An 18,024-nucleotide genomic window follows, 5' to 3' on the forward strand; every position below is an offset into this window, starting at 1 on the left:
AAACTTTGTTACTCCTCCTGCTCCTACCTCTCAAGTGCTGGGGCTACAAGCCAGCACACCAGCTTCCGTTTTTAACTTGCGTACTCACAAGCAGGGCTGCAAGCCTGTGGGTTTTCTGGCCAAGTAAGCAACGTTACAAAACCTTCATTACCTTTGACTGTGTACTCCACTAATGTGTTTATTAAAAAAAAAAAAAATCCCAGGTAGATGAGTGAGTGGAGGTGCACAAGTACCTTCCAGTATATTTCATGTGGGTCTATGTTACTAAAATATTGTTCCATTACCTTTTCAACTTTTCCTCTCTCTCCTAAAGATTAAAGCTTGTTTTTAAAAAGACACCATGAAGCATGTGAAGTGATTTTTATTATTATTATTTTTTAATCATCTTTAGTCATTAGGGAGATGTAAGCCAAAGCCATGAGGTACCTATGTATACCCATGAGGCCCGCTATACTTTGTAAAATGCTGACAACGCGAAAATGTCAGAAGCTTTGTGCGCTGCTTTGGGAATACAAAATAGCATAATGACTGTAAACAGTTTGTCAGTTCCTCAATAGGCTAAATTACATATAAGCCCGCAGTTCCAACGTACGCACACCAGAAGGACTTAAAAAAAGGGTATATGAGCAAAAACTTGCACAAAAATGTACAAAAATATCCATAGCAGTACTATTTACAATAATCAGAAGGTAGAAACAACTCAGATGCCCTTTGGTGGATGAATGCATAAACAAAATGAAGTCTATCCATATATATACACACACACACACATACATATGTATGTATATACACACATATGTGTGGAATATATATGTGTATATATATCTCTACACAATGAAATATTACTCAGCTGGAGAAAGGAACTAATGACTGACACACCAAAACATGGAGGTACCTTGAAGGAAGGAAAGCACAGAGCCTGTGTTGAACATCTTGGTTACTTTTCTTGTTGCTGTGACAAAACCCCAAGGATGTCTTCCTCCAGAAAGACTCCACCTCCTAAGGGTTCCATAATCTTCTGAACAGCACCACCATCTGGGGACTAAGTGTTCAAGCATGCAGCCTATGGATGACATTCTCATCCAAGCCACCATGGGGTAATATTCCATTGAGATGAAATATCCAGAATTCATACAGTCTAGGAAATGGTCAAAGGCTGCCGTTACCTAGAGGAAGGAAATGTGAAGTCTCTTTGTTTTGTTTTGTTTTTGTTTTTGTTTATAGAGATAAGGTTGTTCTGTGTAGCCTTGGCAGTCCTGGAGCTTGCTCTGCAGACCAGGCTAACCTCTAACTCACAGAGATTCACCTGCCTCTGCCACCCAAGTGCTGGGACTAAAGGAATGCACTGCCACTGCCCAGCTTTTAGAACAATCTTAAGAGTCCTGGGATTTCTCCAAGCAGGTGACAAACTAAGATGAACATAGGAGATCAGAAATGGTTGACAGCGATTAATTCAATATTTCAAAATAACTGCAGTAGAGGAATTTTGAATGCTACCAAAACAGTTATGTCTGACAACCACTCCAAGTGCCAAGTATGAGTAAGCACAAGCGCTCAGCTATGGATGAATCACCTAGCCTCCTGCCTATCTGTGGCACAGAAAATATTGAGAAATAATGGATGAAATAAGGTAAGGACTGACAGATAAGGAGGAAAGCTCTGAATGTTGACTTCTGGACACAATGTGGCTATTGCACGATCAGCTCATAGCAGTTATGATTACCTGCACACAATCAAGCTAGTTAAAATTCCTGCACAAACTAGAGAGGAGACCCCGAGGTGCCAACCTTGGCAGAGGAGCTATTAGCTATCGGTTTTGCTGAGGGCAGAAGGGTCACTTTCCTTTCAGGATATAGCAGCTGGCATAGCATCCATGTCCTGGAGGATGGCTCTACGCCCATGTGCATACAGAAAACATTAACTGGACCCAGGGGATTATCAGGAACAACAAAAAGAAAGAATGACAGCTGGGCATGGTGTCATGCCTTTAATCCCAGCACTCGGGAAGGCAGAGGCAGGCAGATTTCTGTGAGTTTGAGAACGACCTGGTCTACAAAACGAGTCTGGGACAGCCAAGGCTACTCAGAGAAACCCTGTCTTGAAAAAAATAAAAATAATAATATAAATAAAGACAGAAAGAAAAAGAAAAGAACGGAGGACATAAAGTCGGAAGGGACATCAGGAGGGACACTGGAGAGAGTTGGAGAGAGGCAATGGCGGCTTGACCAGAGTACCGTGTATGAAAGCATGAAAACTTCAAAGGATAAAACCTATTACTAAAAAAGTTATGTCTGAGATGAAAGGTATCCCTGTTTCCCCGATTCAGTCACTACATTTTGTACATACTAAAGAGTATTTTGTTCCCAAATATATATGTACAATTAATATATATGAATTAATAAAAAAATATATCTTTAAAATCTTCTGGGGTTGAAGATACAGCTCAGCGGAATGACACTTTCCTAGAATGTAAAAGGCTCTAAATTTAGCCCTAGAACAACAACAGGAATAAAATAGTAAACTGTATTTAATGTGAATTTTTAAAAACTCTCTAAACTGGACATAGTGGTGTAGGCCTTAAATCACAGCATTTCAGAGGCAGAGGCAGACAGATCTCTGTGAGTTTGAGGCCAGCCTGGTCTAGACTGGTTTAATGGGTTCCAGGACAGCCAGAGCTATACAATGAGACCCTCAGAAGAAAAAACAAACAAACAAAACCAAAACTCTCTAACATCACTAAAAATTATGATATATTAAAACAACACAGAGCTGGGCATGGTGGCACACACCTGTACTCCCAGCACTCAGAAGGCAGAGGCAGGCGCATCTCTGAGTTTGAGGCCAACCTGCTGTACAAAGTGAGTCCAGGACAGCCAAGGCTACACAGAGAAACCCTGTCTCAAAAAACAAAACAAAATAAAACACCACAGAGAGAGAAAGAGAGAGAAAATGAGCTGCTGTATATTGTATAACTTACAAAGGAAAAATTACACATTACAGGAAACAGTATTCAGTCAGCAAATTGACTCGGGTGAAGTCAACTCACAACAAATTGGTTACAAGCACATCAGTATAACTGAGGTGAATGTGGCCCATGGCAAAACTTTGAACTTTTATACAATATAAAAAAAAAAAAAACATTTTTTTAACTCAGTTTTACTGCTCACAAGCATGAATTTCATAAAAAGACAATGTCAAAAGAACTGGAACCCCATTCTGTCACACAATGCCTAACATGACCTCAGACAAGTTTGTAGCCTATCTGAGCCCAAACCATCTCCAGATGTAAAACATGTATGATTGTGGTTGGTTATTGCCGAGTATTTCTCAGTAGGTTGACACTTAGCCTAAGAATAATGATGATAGCCAACCCGTACTTCATTCTTCCTTTCTCGTTGTGTGTGAACTGAGTGTTGCTAATCTTCTTAGTGGTCATCCAGGAGCAAAATGATCTAGGTTTGCAGAGATAATCATATTTTAAATGGCTTTTTATCTCCATACGAGGTTTCCTCCATCCCAGGAGAAATATTCTATGAACAGGTCTTTGAAGTAGTTTCCAAAGGAGTAGAGCAATTTATAATAACCATTATATAGGATTATATTGAAATTTGGGCTAAATTTCTATAGCTAGAATTTTGAGGCTGGTCCCAACCTGGTGTTAAGCAATGGGATTAACAGCCAGGGGATCTTTGCATTGATAGAGAAGTGTTTAGTGTTTATTAAGGAAAAAAAAAAAAAAAAGGCATCCATTTTCTCTCCCCACCTCTTGAGAGTAAATAAGCTGTCGCTGTGAATATCAAGACTGCTAATTTTTTTTTCCCTGTGTCTCATTTGTGCCCTCTCCCCAAGGCAATGACGGAGCAAAGCCTGACGCGGCTCCAGAAAAATCTCTGCAGTTCCTGAGAATCCTTGGTAACCGAAAAGCCCAAAAATGTTTAGAGGCAAAGACAGTTCCTTTCTGGGCACAGGCTCCGTTACAGACAGTCCCTCCCCCACTCAACCTCGCAAGAGAGCAAGCAAGAGAATGTCCTTTCTTGAAGCCTGTCCTCCAGCCTCTGCTTTTTCCCCTCTCTGCTTCTCCGGGGAGTTGAGGAACGCAGGAAAATAGCTGCAGGGTTTGGCTTCCAGTTGGTCAACCCTGATGCTAATTTCTCTATGGGACATTTTTAATCTCCATTCTTGGCAAGAAAGTGCAGGACTACAAAAGCTGCCAGCTGCAGGAAAATATGTTGAAGGGGGGAGAGTGGTGGAAGAGCAGGGTGTCTGGGAGTGGAGGGGTTTATCGGCCTTCCCATCCCTGCTTAGGCTCATCTAGCTACCAACGCTAAGAAATTTTGACTCACATTTTACCTGTTGCATGAATATAATCAAGCGGACTGGAAAAACAAAGCCAAACCGAGTTTTGAGGGGGTTGGTTGGTTTGTTTTCTTCTCCTTTCTTTTCTTTTGGACAGTGTCTCATTATGATAACCAGGCTGGCCTTGAACCCGCAATCGTACCTCAGTCTCCAAAGTGCTGGCAGAGTGTGCTTCCATGTTAGGCATGAAGTTTTTCTATTCCATATACTTTCTGCCCTTTTATGTGACTTCTCAAATTAAACACCCCATGTTTGCTTAGTAGCTCCCAATTTCCTCATTCCTTCTGAAATACGTGCTGCCTACTGTGAGCGAGATTGTTTGCTACACATTACAAATGGATTGATTCTTTTGTTCATTTGATATGGTTTGCATACCTAACAAATGAAAGGCAATATTTGCGAGACTAGGAAAACATCACCACCTAGATGGGCAAAGGCCTCCTTATCTATCTGTCAGTCAGTCTGTCTGTCTGTCTATATTATTTGGTTATTTTTCACGATAGGCTTTCTGTGCATATTCTGATTGTCCTGAAACTTGCTCTGTAAAACAGACTGCCCTCAGACTCATAGAGATCCACCTGCCTCTGCCTCCCGAGTGCCAGGATTAAAGGTGTGTGCCACAACTGCCCAGGTTAGGTTTTTAACTCCCCCCTTTTTTTCTTATTCTTTTGTGTGTGTGTGTGTGTATGTGTTTTGTTTTGAGCTTGGAAATTACCAGGCAGGCCTCAAGCTTTACAGCAATCTTCCGGTCTCTATGCAAAACCTTGATGGAAAAGCTTACATTTTTCATGGTGAAATACACACAGACACATTTGAAAATTAGTGCTATGGAAAAGACATAGGAGAACTTCGATGCTCAGGGTGGAGGCGGTTAGTGGTAGGTGAAGGTTCATGGCAAAGTTTCTCTATGAGCAGAGAGCTGGAGAAAGCAAGAGAATTGATCAAATAGTTACCCAGGAAGAATGTGCCATAGGTGGAAAGAATGGCAAGGGCACAGACCCTGGGAGGTGGCACGAAGCCCAGAGATAGAAACAGTGTAAAAAGCTTTGCCCCTCAAGGAGCACAGAGTCTTTCTGGGGAAAGACTAATTACGCATCTCCACAATAGCTGTCTAAAAGTGCTGTGTCAAGGGGAAAGCCCGGGGACAACTAGAACAATGCAGTAAAGACTCTTAATCGAGGGCTCGATTGTCTACCAACTACAATGTCTCGGCTTTGTACACCATAAACTGGGCACAGTGACACGGGAATTCAGAGCCATCCTCTACTACTCAAACGTTCAAAGCTAAAAAACAACAACACTCTACCCTTAACTAGGGAAAGGAGTAGCTTAGGGCACAGAAACTGAAATCCAAAGATGCAGAAATTAATGAGCCAAAGAAGGATGACTGGGAGGAAGCGGGGCGTGCCTTTCCTTTATAAAGGGAAAGGGTCAGGCTCGAGAGTAAAGAACGCAGTGCTAGCTCTTTTGGAAAGAAACGACCAGAGAGGTCAGTGTGCAGAACAGTAACTGCCCGAGACAATCCACTACAGGGACTTTGCATTGACTGAACTGATTGAATAAACATGTTTCCGGTCTCTGCTCCCTGCTGGATCAAGCAGAGCTACAAACCTGCTTCATTTACTTCTGTGTCCTCTGCTCCTACCCAGAAAAATACTGTGCAACAAAGGCATTCCAGCAAACTGGTATCATCCGGTATCATCTGAAAGCCTTAGTAATGAAGATACCAGTGTCCTGCCAGATTTGGGGTTTAAAAAAGGCCAGCCAACTTGTCAGCGCTCAAAACTGTGATTTTTATTTGAAATCTGTACATCAGAGCTGGCGATAGGGCCAGTGAGATAACTCCACAGGTAAAAGCACTTGCCACAGACACCTGGTGACCTGAGTTCAATGCCAGGAACTCATATGTTTTAGTTTGCTTCTCTGTTGCAGTGGTAAACACCATAGTCAGAAAGAACTTTTGGAAAAAAGAGTTTAATTTAGCTTACAGGGTTATAGTCAGTCCATTATCGACGGAAGCTAAGGCAGGAATCTGGAGGCAGGAAATAAAGCAGAGAGACCATGGAGGAATATTTATTGGCTTATTCTCCATGGCTTGCTTGGCTTACTTACTTTTTCTTCTTCTTCTTCTTTCCACCTCCCACCCCAAGACAAGGTTTCTCTGTGTAGCCTTGGATGTCCTGGGCTCACTTTGTAGAGCAGGCTGGCCTCGAATTCACAGATCCACCTGCCTCTGCCTCCCCGAGTGCTGGGATTACAGTCATACCAACTTCATCTTACTCTCCTATACAACCCAGGACCACCTGTCCAGGGGCAGGACCACCCATAGCAGGCTGAGCCCTCCCACACAGATCATTAACCAAGAAAAATTCTCCACAGAAACACCTACCAGTCCATCTAATCGAGGCAACTTATCTGTTGATGTTCCCTTTTCCTAGGAAACTCTAGTTTGTGCCAAGTCAACAACAACAACAACAAAACTAACCATCACATACATCATAGTACTAGGTGGATGGAGAAGACTGACCCCAGTGTTCTGGACAGATGGTGGTGGCATACACCTTTAATCCCAGCACTAGGGAGGCAGAGGCAGGCAGATCTCTGAGTTTGAGGCCAGCCTGGTCTACATAGTGGGTTCCAGGACAGGCTACACAAAGGAGTCCTGCCTCAAAAAACCAAAATGATGATGATGATGATGATGATGATGATGATGATGGACATAATTGTCCTCTGACCTTTATAAATGTTCTATGACATATACATACCCCCGTACTGATAAAGTTTGTTGTTGTTGTTTTAATTTAAGCTGACTGTAACAACAAAAAGCTTCCAAAAGGGACAGAATCCACAAAGCCCTTTTATTGCTTCATGGCAGCAGGGTGAGGATGCTTCACATCTGGAGTAGGTGTCAGTGTTCTTGGCTGGGGGCTCTGCTCACTTGATACATTGTGTTACAAAGTAATCTGGTTGGACACAGATAAGAGGCAGCACCCTTTCCCTTTGAGATTACGTGTAGGGTTTCTGATCAGGACACCCTCCTTCCCTGGAGAAAAAAACAAGACATGCTACAACATTGAAAGAATGTACAGAGATGGAGCCAAATCTCTTACTTTTTTTTTTTTAATTGTTGTTGTTTGTTTGGCTGTCTTGGACTCACTTTACAGACCAGGCTGGCTTGGTGCGTCCGACTGACTGCCTCCCAGAGCGCTGGGGTTACAGGCGTGGGCCACTGGGCCCAGCTCTTACTTTTACTTTATTTAAAAATGTATGTATGTAAGCAGACACATGAGTTGGCACACAGGTGGAGGTCTGGGGCTACTTCTGGTTGTCGGTTTTCTCCTTCCACTGTGAGATTCCTGGGGCCTGAACTCAGGTCCTCAGGCTTCCCAGCCACCAGGTACCTTTATCTACAAAGACATATCAGTGGCCCAAACCGCTTATGTCTGTAAGTTGAAAGATGGATGTTTCAGAGACAATTCCTTTTTTTTTTTTTTTTTTTTTTTTGTGTGTGTGTGTGTGTGTGTGTGTGTGTGGTTTTGCTATATGACCCAGGCTGGTTTCAAACTTCTGGACACAAAGATGTCTTCCAAGTAGCTGGGACTACAGATGCACTATCTGGCTCTGGACTTTCCTCTCACGGCTGATGTGACAGATTTGACGCTTCCCTCAGCAGCCTCCACTTCCCCCTTTCCTGCTCCTCAGAAGTCCTCAAGTTCCAGCAGAGGAAAAGAGGGTCCTCCCAGGACGGGAGCAGATGGTCTCTGCGCAGCCCACAGGAGCATTCAGCTCCCCCTGGTGAGCCAGCGCTGCTGCATGTAAGCTCAGGGGTTGTGGTTGGTGGCAGGTGGAGTGCTCTGACAGAGAGGCACACTTCGTTGTGACTCCAGACAGTGTGGTGGTGACACAGATACAGGTTCGATGCCACTCACAGTCACCCTGAGGTCAGGGCTAATCCAGAGGAAGGCATCGATTAAGGGAGGGAAGGAAGACACTGGAAGAGCCTGGGCCCAGATCCCACCTGGAGTCAGCCCTGCTTCTGGACTCTTCTCAGTCCCTACATTCACTTCATTTCTCACTTAAAATGGGGCTTTGTGAATTGGAAGCCAAGTTTTCCTAGGCGGTAAGACAATGCTGTGCACTCTAAGATGAAGCAATGGGAAAGGAGATGAGGGTGAGGGTGGAGTTGCTCCAGGATCCATCTTGAGCCTTTTCAGTGATGTCTTCCAAGACTTAATGCCTTAAACATATCAGTTAAATTTGGGTAAGTAAAAATGCATGCTTTATTTTTTTTTTTTAATTGCCAGTAGCTGGAAAGGCTTATCGGTAGAGCATGCGCTTGCCAGCCGCAAGGCCCTGGATTCAAGTCTTAGCGCACACACACACACACACACACACACACACACTAGCAGAGGGAGGAGGAGGAGGTGAATGAGGGGAAGGAGAGAGAGAGAGAGAGAAGTACTAAGTAGTTAGTGTTGATCTTGGCTATCCCCCCTCCTCAAAGGTAACAGTTTCATTAAATATTCTGGGCATGGGTCTCCATTTCAGTTGGTGTCAAGGTGCTGCAGATAGTAAGCCTCCTGCTTTTCTTGCTGAGAAAAAAAAATAACTTATAGGTTGTCTTGTACCTGGAAAAAATTAAAATTACATTTATTCATTTATTGTGTGTGTGGTTTAGTGTTCCGGCAGTTGTGTGGAGGTCAGAGGACACCTTTCAAGAATCAGTTTCTTTTTTCCACCTTGAGAAACGCAGGATTGAACTTGTGTCATTAGGTTTGGCAGCACAGGCCTTTTTGACACTGAGCCATCTTGCAGGCCAAACATCAGAAAATATTAAAGCTGTTTTTTTTGTCTAATTTGGTGTGACTAGCAGCATTTCACTGTTCATTTCCTTGTTCTATACTACCTGCGTGATCATGTCAGCCCCATAGACAATCCATATTTCCTGAACCTCCATCGTCCCCTTTGCATCAATTCGCTAATCACATCAGATTGGGAAGATGAGCTCCCACCGGTGAGATGAGACAAAGTTGCCCCTGACTTCAGGAATAGAGGACAGAGGCCGTTTTGGCTAAGTGTGTTCACGGGCTGACTTTGAGTGCGGGCCCACCAGTCTTGCAAGAAGAAAATCCCTTGCTGGTTTACTTTTGCTTGGCTCATATGTTCTTCTGTGCAACACCGATGTTTTGTTTATTTCCCAACTCTTTGCAGGCTTTCTAGGATTTCAAGTGTTCAGATACCCTCCCTCGGGGAAGGCTCACCCTGCTTCCGTTGCTGCAGCCCCCAGCTGAGCAATACTCTTTCGGATGAATAATGATCCCAGGACAGAAAGTTTCTCAGCCACATGAGAAGGAGCGGGGAGGGCCCCCCTGCCCCCAATTAAGTAACTTTCATGTACAAAGCCGAGGTAGGATGTTTGAAGAATGGCGGAGTAGTTTTTGCTTGGTTGGGTTAGCCTGGAGACTGAATGAGGGATAGTGGGTAAGACTTGTTACTGAGGCAAAGTGAATGGGGAGTCGTGATCCATGGCTCCACAGTGTCCTTGGCAACTTCTGTTTGCTAAGAAGCGCCTAACACAGCACATGGCCTCAGCAGGTAATCGTTGGAGATGACTGAAGCATTCAGAGTCAGAGTGCAACAAAAGGCTCCATTAGGGAAGGCTGAGATTCTGATTAGTTATGGGAGTATGAGAAACCCCCATTATGTAGGGCTGAGACCGACAGGTTAACTCTTACAAAGCCAGGATGGGAAGGAGGTAAAAAGAGCTCTAGGGAAACAGAATCCTCCAGACCAGCTTCTCTGGTAGAGCCAAAGGCTCCATTGTATATTCTGTCTTATTTCAGTCCACATCAGGCTTAGGTAGGGCAAAATAGCACCAAGGTCACGTTTTCCTTTCCAATTTCTTCTTATTATCCTCAATCAACAGCAGCACCCATGGACATTGAGCACACCTCCCATTCTATCTGCTTCTTTCATGGGCCCTCAACAGTTTGTATCAAGGAATAAGGGTGGGGGGTCAAAATGGAACCTAGAGATCACTTCTTGGTGCCCACTAGGTTTCCATAAAACATCTTGCTCTCAGCACTACTGTCTTCCACGCTCCTGCTAGAATGGCCCATTAAGCCCCTGTTACACGCCCAACTGCTTTTCTAGTCCATAGTTACAAAGTCTGCTACATTTCGCCAAAACCCAAGACGATCAGGGTGTTCACAGCAACACCTCTCTCCTGTTACTAGCTGCTGTTCTTGTTACTTTTCTACTGCTATGATAAAACATGACCGAGGCAACAGAAGGAAGTGTTTATTTGGGGGCTTATGGTCCAGAGAGTTAGAGTCAATGACAGCAGAGCGGAGGTAGTGGTGGGAGCAGCAGCTGAGAGCTCTTGAACCACAGACAAAAAGCAAGAATAATGCACTCAAAATGGCACGAGTCTTTTGGAATCTCAAGGTCTGCCCTCAGTGACACACTTCCTCCAGCAAAGCCACACCTCCTAAGCCTCTCTACCTGTCAACTTGGGACTGAGCATTCAAACACCAAAGACTATGGGAGATGTCTGGTTCAAATCACCACACATGCAAATTTGCAACAGCCCAGTGAAAAGTTGGCCAAGCCCATATGCCACCCAAGACCTAAAGGATGATTGTCAGGCGCTAGACAAGTTACTGACAGTGGGCCACTAACACAGCTAGAGGCAAAGAGAAGTCAGTCTTGGGCAGGAGGCTAGAGATGCTGGTTCTGCTGAGTCTTAAGGCCTGCCCTCTGCTCAGTGTCTCCAAGCCTGTTTTTCTCCAACTGGTGCAGAGTATACTTTCCATTCTCAAGATTCCCTTGCTTTTCTGTATTTTCTCATTGCTTCTGTTTCTGCCCCAATGAGCCCTGGGTACCCTTTGCTTTCATTTTTACCAGTTACAGTTACATAGACAGGTTAGAGAAATAAACAAACTATAAAGATGGCATCCCTTTCTAGGTTCTTTTTAACTCCGGTGTCATAGTTCTAACAGAGTTTCCTTCGATGTGTTTGTTAGATGTTGTAAACATCAATTTGATGTTTTTTACTGTGCGTTGCTGTTTTTCTCTGTCTGCTACTTGAATCATTCAAAACCAAAAACTTGGCTGCGGTTTGGTTTTATCATAGCTGGGATTATTGAATATTGATAAATATTATAATGGCTGGCTCCCCCCCAACACCAAGAAAGGGGAAAACAAGGTGAAAAGCTTAAGTAAACTATGAAGTTCACATAAAGTCACATAAAGTGTATGTAAAAGATAAGACTCAATGCATACGATATTAAAGCTGATAAGTTCAATAATACCTTAATGTCACACTGTTGCTTAAACGTATAGGTAATCAGTTTATTTTTAAAGAGCTTCCCCCCTCTAGCTTTATCTAATTATTACATAGTAGTTAAAAGTACCAGACTGATGTAACTGACATTCCAGGTTCTCAACACACATACTGGGAGGCCTATACCGATGATATGGTTGGAGAGATTTTTTTAAAAAGATCATATTTTGCCTCTTCTCCAATATCAACTACAACCTTGGGGCCTCTGGGCCACTCTTGAAGTGCCCTGTACCTATGAAGAGTCAGCTGTTTTTTTGCTCAGAGAGGCAGAGGATACCCACCTGGTGAATTCTAACCAGTCTACAGAAGGGAGGACCAACACAGAGAAAATGTCCTCCATTCTTCCAGGCAAAGCCAGAGTCAAGCAAGGCCATTGACTTATCCCCACAGAGCTGAAACAACTGGTAAAGGAAAGGTGGAGAAGCCAGAGGTTCTTCTCAGGCCAAGTGACCCCTGGGGAGCCTCAGCGGCATTGACAGTAAAACGTGATTCATTTTGGCCAACTGCATGGTCTTAAACACCCAACACAGACGTATAACCGAAGACTAAAATGATTAGTATGTTTCCTCAATGGCCCAAGTAACCATACTCTCTAGTCATTAGTCTAAAATCCATATGGGATGTCACCTAGACAATTATTTCTCACTGTGGATTTTCTTCATAGCATGAAAAATGCTGCCCGGATAGAAGACTTCAGGCCTTGGTTCTTTGCAGCACCAACCTACAGCCAAGGGACCCGCCCACTATTATTTTAACCAAAAGTTCAATGATGACTGCATTTCTTTTCTCTCCATCTGGAGGAGTCATTTGGGAGGGACCTGAAGCTGGTCTCGACACTCCGACGGCTATCTAAGGACCTGAGAGCAGATCCTGGGTTCAGCATTCTGCAGACCAGCCTAAGAAGCCAATGAAAAATGAGGAAGATTCTAATAGATGGATGCTCTTGCGAGCAAGAGAGATTCTAATTGACTTTGATTTGGAGATTTAAAAAAAAAAAACTTTTCTTCTGGCTTCTGCTTAGGATTTGTGATGCTAATCACCCCTGCCTTTACTTCCCTGTAGCATCTCTTTTGAGACCTCAGTCAAGGGTTTTCTTTCCTCCCTGAATCTAGCCTTTAAACAAAATGGAGGTTCCAAAGCACTTTTGGGGTCTTTCAGATAGGCCTCCTGGACCAACAACCCCATCTGGATGGACAAAGCCAGATAGATTATTGCCCCAGCTCTATTAAGGGAGTTAGAGTTACCCCTTCAGAAAGAGGGGAGGTGATATAAAACGGGAAAATTGTGAAGAATGTTTAGTTTGTTTTGTTTTGATTTTGTTTTTTTATCAAAGGTGATTAGATCTTCAAGAGCCCTTATTTCCTGAACTGTCCCCTTCTCCTTTGTGCCTTTAGCCAATCATGTTAAATCATGACACTGAGCTCTAGCTAGTGGGATGAGAGCAGTCATCACCTATGTCAGGGCTAAAGGAGGACATGTTACCAGTCTGGTTTGGGTTCTGCTGAATCCTTTTTGGAAAAAAAAAAATCATCTGTCAAATTACTCTGTTTATGTGTTCTTTTGTGGGACGCTGAGATTATTTTCCCAACACCTGCAAACAGCGATGAGATGCTGAATTTATTTAATCAGTGTAATGAAGTGGCAGCAGCAGGCACCTTGACAGGCATCTGAGGAAATGTGTTCAAACACCTGCAAACAACTGGAGGTTTTCTTTCTGTTTTTGTTTTTTCACCTCTGCAACCTTTTTAGCCAAATGCCTGCACAGTCCTTTTGGCTCCAACCTTTAGCTACCTTATACAAAGCTGGCCAAATGTTTTTGTATATGCTTTGTTTGTATATACTTTGTTTGACAGCTCTATGACGTGTTCTAAACAACATGGTATGTAAATAAAGGATGTTGAACCAAAAGGCTTGCATTGGAGACACTTGGAGGATTCAAACCTTTTTTGTTGTTATTGGCATGTAACTCTCTTTGCTTCCTACATGTAGGTGGAGTCTTTTTCCTCTTTTACTGAACTATCTGTTAGTTTATTCAGCATGTATTTATTGTGAGGGAGTCCTGGCTACTTAGCCTTACATCCAGGGCATCATATTCTATGTTCTTCTGAGAGCTGGCAATGGGGCTTGATCAGGGTACAGTACTCAGTAGTTATAAATAGCTAACATTAAACAGATGTTGGTTACAACTGTTTTGATGGTAATTTCTGTAGATACTTAGTTTGGACCTGTATCAGAAGGGGCCATTACCCAGTGAGACAACTGAATATTTATAAGGAAAACAGACAGTAGGAGCCCCCTAATAGTGAACTGAGCCATCACTTCATACAGACAAAATCCAGTCACTGACTACATGCTATCACAGAAATGGCAATGAGTCCCATAGTTTGCCTCTTAATTCATTACTTATAACATTGTTTATTTTGTACCTTTAAAAAATGCTTAATTTCCTCTGTTTTTTTTTTTTTCATCACCAAATATGAAAGGACCAATGTTGGATCATCATTTGTAGTAGGCCGTGTGTGTGTGTGTGTGTGTGTGTGTGTGTTATGTATGCAGTGTTCATGCATACATGTTTGGGTGTAGGTCTACATGTATTGTGTGTATTTGTAGGTGTCTCTGAAGGCCAGCGGTTAACATCATTATCTTCTTCTTTCACTGTCCATCTCATTGTTTTGAGATGGGGAATATCACTGAACCAGAGCTAAGGGTTAGGATGGTAGCTTACTGGTAGAGCACCTGCCTCAAATACATAACGTTCTAGGTTCAATCCCTAGGACTGAGGGGAAAATGGAGCTATAACCAGTTGGGTAGACTGACTGAGTGTCAGCAAACTCAGAGGCCCTGCTTGTCTCTACTCTGCCAGCACTGGAGTTACAGACATGCATCACTGCACCTGGCTTTTATAGGGGTGCCAGGGATCTGAATTCAGCTGTTCATGCTTCCAGGACAAGCACTTTACCCAATGAGCAATTCCCCAAGGCCCCAGAGTGTTTTTATAGTTGTAACATTTCATTCCATCACATAATCCCCACAATATTAAAGCTCTAAGATGTGAGAGGCACTGCTAGGAAAATGAGCTTGGCCTCATCTGTGGCCCAGATGCACTGTTGCTGACAAAGTGGTGTGTTATTGAAATACGTTGCCTATAAGAAAATCCATGATCACAATCGTTACAACCAGACCTAGAAAGAACTATTAAACGTGAACTCACACCAGGCCCCATCCTTATAATCTCAGGCTTCATAACTCTCTCTTTAAGGAAAAAAAAATCTAATGATAATTTTTTTATTTTTCATTTTTATTCACTTACATGTATACATATCTGTATGAGTGTATGCCATATGTGTACAGGCGCTCCAAAAGAGACCATTGAATTCCACTGAAGTTATAGGCATTTGTGATCTGGGAACTGAACTCAGGTCCTTGGAAGAACAACAAGGTCTTTTGTTTGTTTGTTTGTTTAAGGCCGGGGTGGGGGGTGGGGAGGGCTTCTTTATGTAGCCCTGGCTGCCCTAGAACTCACTCTGTAAAACCAGGATGGCTTCAGCTCAGAGCCCACTGCCTCTGCCTCCCAAATGTTGAAATTAAAGGTGTGTGCCACCACTGTCCCGCTTAGCAAGGTAAAAATACATTTCTTGTTTTCTCCATCGCTGGGCTCTAAGCTTCGTTGATGAAATCAGTCTGTTTGTCTATCAATTTTCTCTCTGTGCCTAACACTGGATAGGTGCCCAATAAAGTAAAAGTGGATTTATACCTGGCCACAAACCCAGGCAAGAGTACTTTGCTGTTTCAGTTACTTTTATTGTTACTGTGACAAAGCACCCGACAGAAGCCGCTTGGAGAAGAAAGGCTTTGTCTTGGATCACAGTTTGGAACTGGGGAAGGCATGATGGCGGAAGGAAGCGGGAGGGGGCTGATCGCATTCCGTCCTTAGTGAGAAAGCGAAAGGAGGTGGTTGCCGGTTCTCGCCGGTTCTCGGCTTGCTTTCTCCTCACGCAGGAACTCCCTGCCCTTGGGGATAGCGGAACTCCCACTTAGAGTGGATCTTCCCTCCTTAGTTAAGTCTTCCTGGGGAAACTCTCACAGACACATCATGAGGTATGTTTTCACGGTGGTTTTAGATTCAGTCAGGTTGACAATGAACGTTAACTGTAACATTTTTATGAGAAACTAAAGTGATAACACAGACAACAGATACAGTAAACTGAGAACAGAAAGGCGCATACAGTAACTCAGTGAAAAAGCACCAGTGAGGCAAGGGCTAGGAGTTTCCTATTCTTAGAGGGGATGAGGTCTCACTATACAAACACAGGCTAGCCCAGGACCCACTGTCATTCTGCCTCAGCGTCCCGGTTGATGGGATTATAAATGTACACCACCATGCTCAGACTATGAATTTCTTTGTGTTTAACTACAGGATGCATACTTGTCCCTGAGGGCAAGGAAATGAGTTTCCTTCATTGGTGAAAGGAAGCCCCCACCTTCACCAGCTTCTGAGAAAACAGCCTAAGGTGGTCGCACTCTGTGTACTATCAAGAAATGTGACAAGAGTCTATCATAAAAGATGACCTGTAGACCCAAACGGACCCTTCCATCAAATTACCTTGAGACGCTGTGCAAATGATAATTATCTCTTTCATCATCCCCTCTGAGGTCAGAATATTTTTTTCATTCATAACTGAGTCTATATAAAATGATTTCTCTCAGACGCCCCAGTCATAGATGGTATCAGTCACCTCCTGAGATCTATGTCAGTTGACACTTTAATCACATCTTAAAACAAACAAACAAACAAACAAAAAACCCTTTAAATCAGGTAAAAGTTATGTTGGGGCTATCAAGAGACTAAGCTCATTAGGGATTTTTGGATTTCAAACAAAACTTTCCCTAGTGATGAGTGGAAATGGAAATATACTAGAGGAGTTTCAAGACAGAAATCTGTTCAGTTGTATATTGCATTTTAATGCCATTTTTAATATTTGAATGACTCAAGAGATAAATGAACTTCAGAATGCATTCTGAAGCTGTAGGTGACCCGGAGCCAAAATAAAGACCATCTGACCAACTCTGCATCCTCAGAGGAATGATAATAAAAATCTTAATCTGGAAGAATGTTTCATTTTATTGCCCAAATCTGTAGAAGTCCACCATTGCTGATCAAACTTTTAATATCTGGTCACAGCAGGACATCACTCCTGATGATGCCCAGCTGCACAGAACGTGCTTGGAATTTTCATTTCCCACCTTTGTGCTGCCAGGGATCCTGCATCTTTTCAGTCTTACACAGTTTTTAAACATTTCTTCACAAATCATTTCAAGTGTCAAGAAAAATGAGAAGCCGCCAAACTCCCACATGCCCGTTAACGGGATTCACCCATTATTGACATTTTGCCTATTCATTCTTCATATATGGAAGACATATTTCTGTTTGTGACAGTTTCATTCACTATGTAGCATTACCCATCAACCCTTGTGTTTCCTGAAAATGAGGGTATCCCTGTATGTAACCACACTGCACTTACCTACGGAAGGTAATTAAGTATTAATCAATACGGTTTTCAAATCTACTGTCCATAGGCCGGTTTTGTCGACTGATTCAATAAAGGCTTTTATTAATTTTTTAAGTACAGCATCAAAATCCCAATCAGGTATCGCATTGTGATTGTCCTCTTTAATTTCAGTCAATGCCTCAGCCTTTCTTTATATTTCACAATAATGACATTTGTAAGAACACTGGTCCATTCTTGGGCGGGGGGGGGGGCAGGAGCAATGAACTTTATTGATCATATTCAAGATAGTAGGGTTCTGTAAGCCTGCCCCTACTTCTTCTGGGTGTCTGGGGTGGAAACTGTGAGGCCCAAATGCTCAGTGTCAGGAGCTGAGATGGGACAGGGACCCCTCAGCAGCCCAGGTCCTCCCTCTCTTCCTCTCTGTTCTTGCTGGGCAGGGTGGCCCAGGGCTTTCTACTCCTTAGAGGCCATGAAGTTTATGAGGTATGCTACCCTGTTGCTGTATCCATATTCATTGCCATATTAGGAAATGAGCTTTGCAAAGTTGTCATTGAGAGCAACACTTGAAAAGATAATGATTTTTTTTTTCTCCACCTTTCAAGTGAAACCTGGCCTTCTCCATGGTGATGGAGAGCCCAGCAGACTCCACAACACACTTGGCACTAGCATCACCCCATTTGATATTGGTAGGCTCTCTTTCCTGGAAGATGGAGATGATCTTCCCATTGGTGACAAGTTCCTTATTCTCAGCCATGACTGTGCTAAGGAACTTGCCATGGGTATAGCCATACTAGAACATGCAGACCATGTAGT

This window comes from Meriones unguiculatus, chromosome 5 (genome assembly GCF_030254825.1).
Source record: "Meriones unguiculatus strain TT.TT164.6M chromosome 5, Bangor_MerUng_6.1, whole genome shotgun sequence".
Lineage (NCBI taxonomy): Eukaryota > Metazoa > Chordata > Mammalia > Rodentia > Muridae > Meriones > Meriones unguiculatus.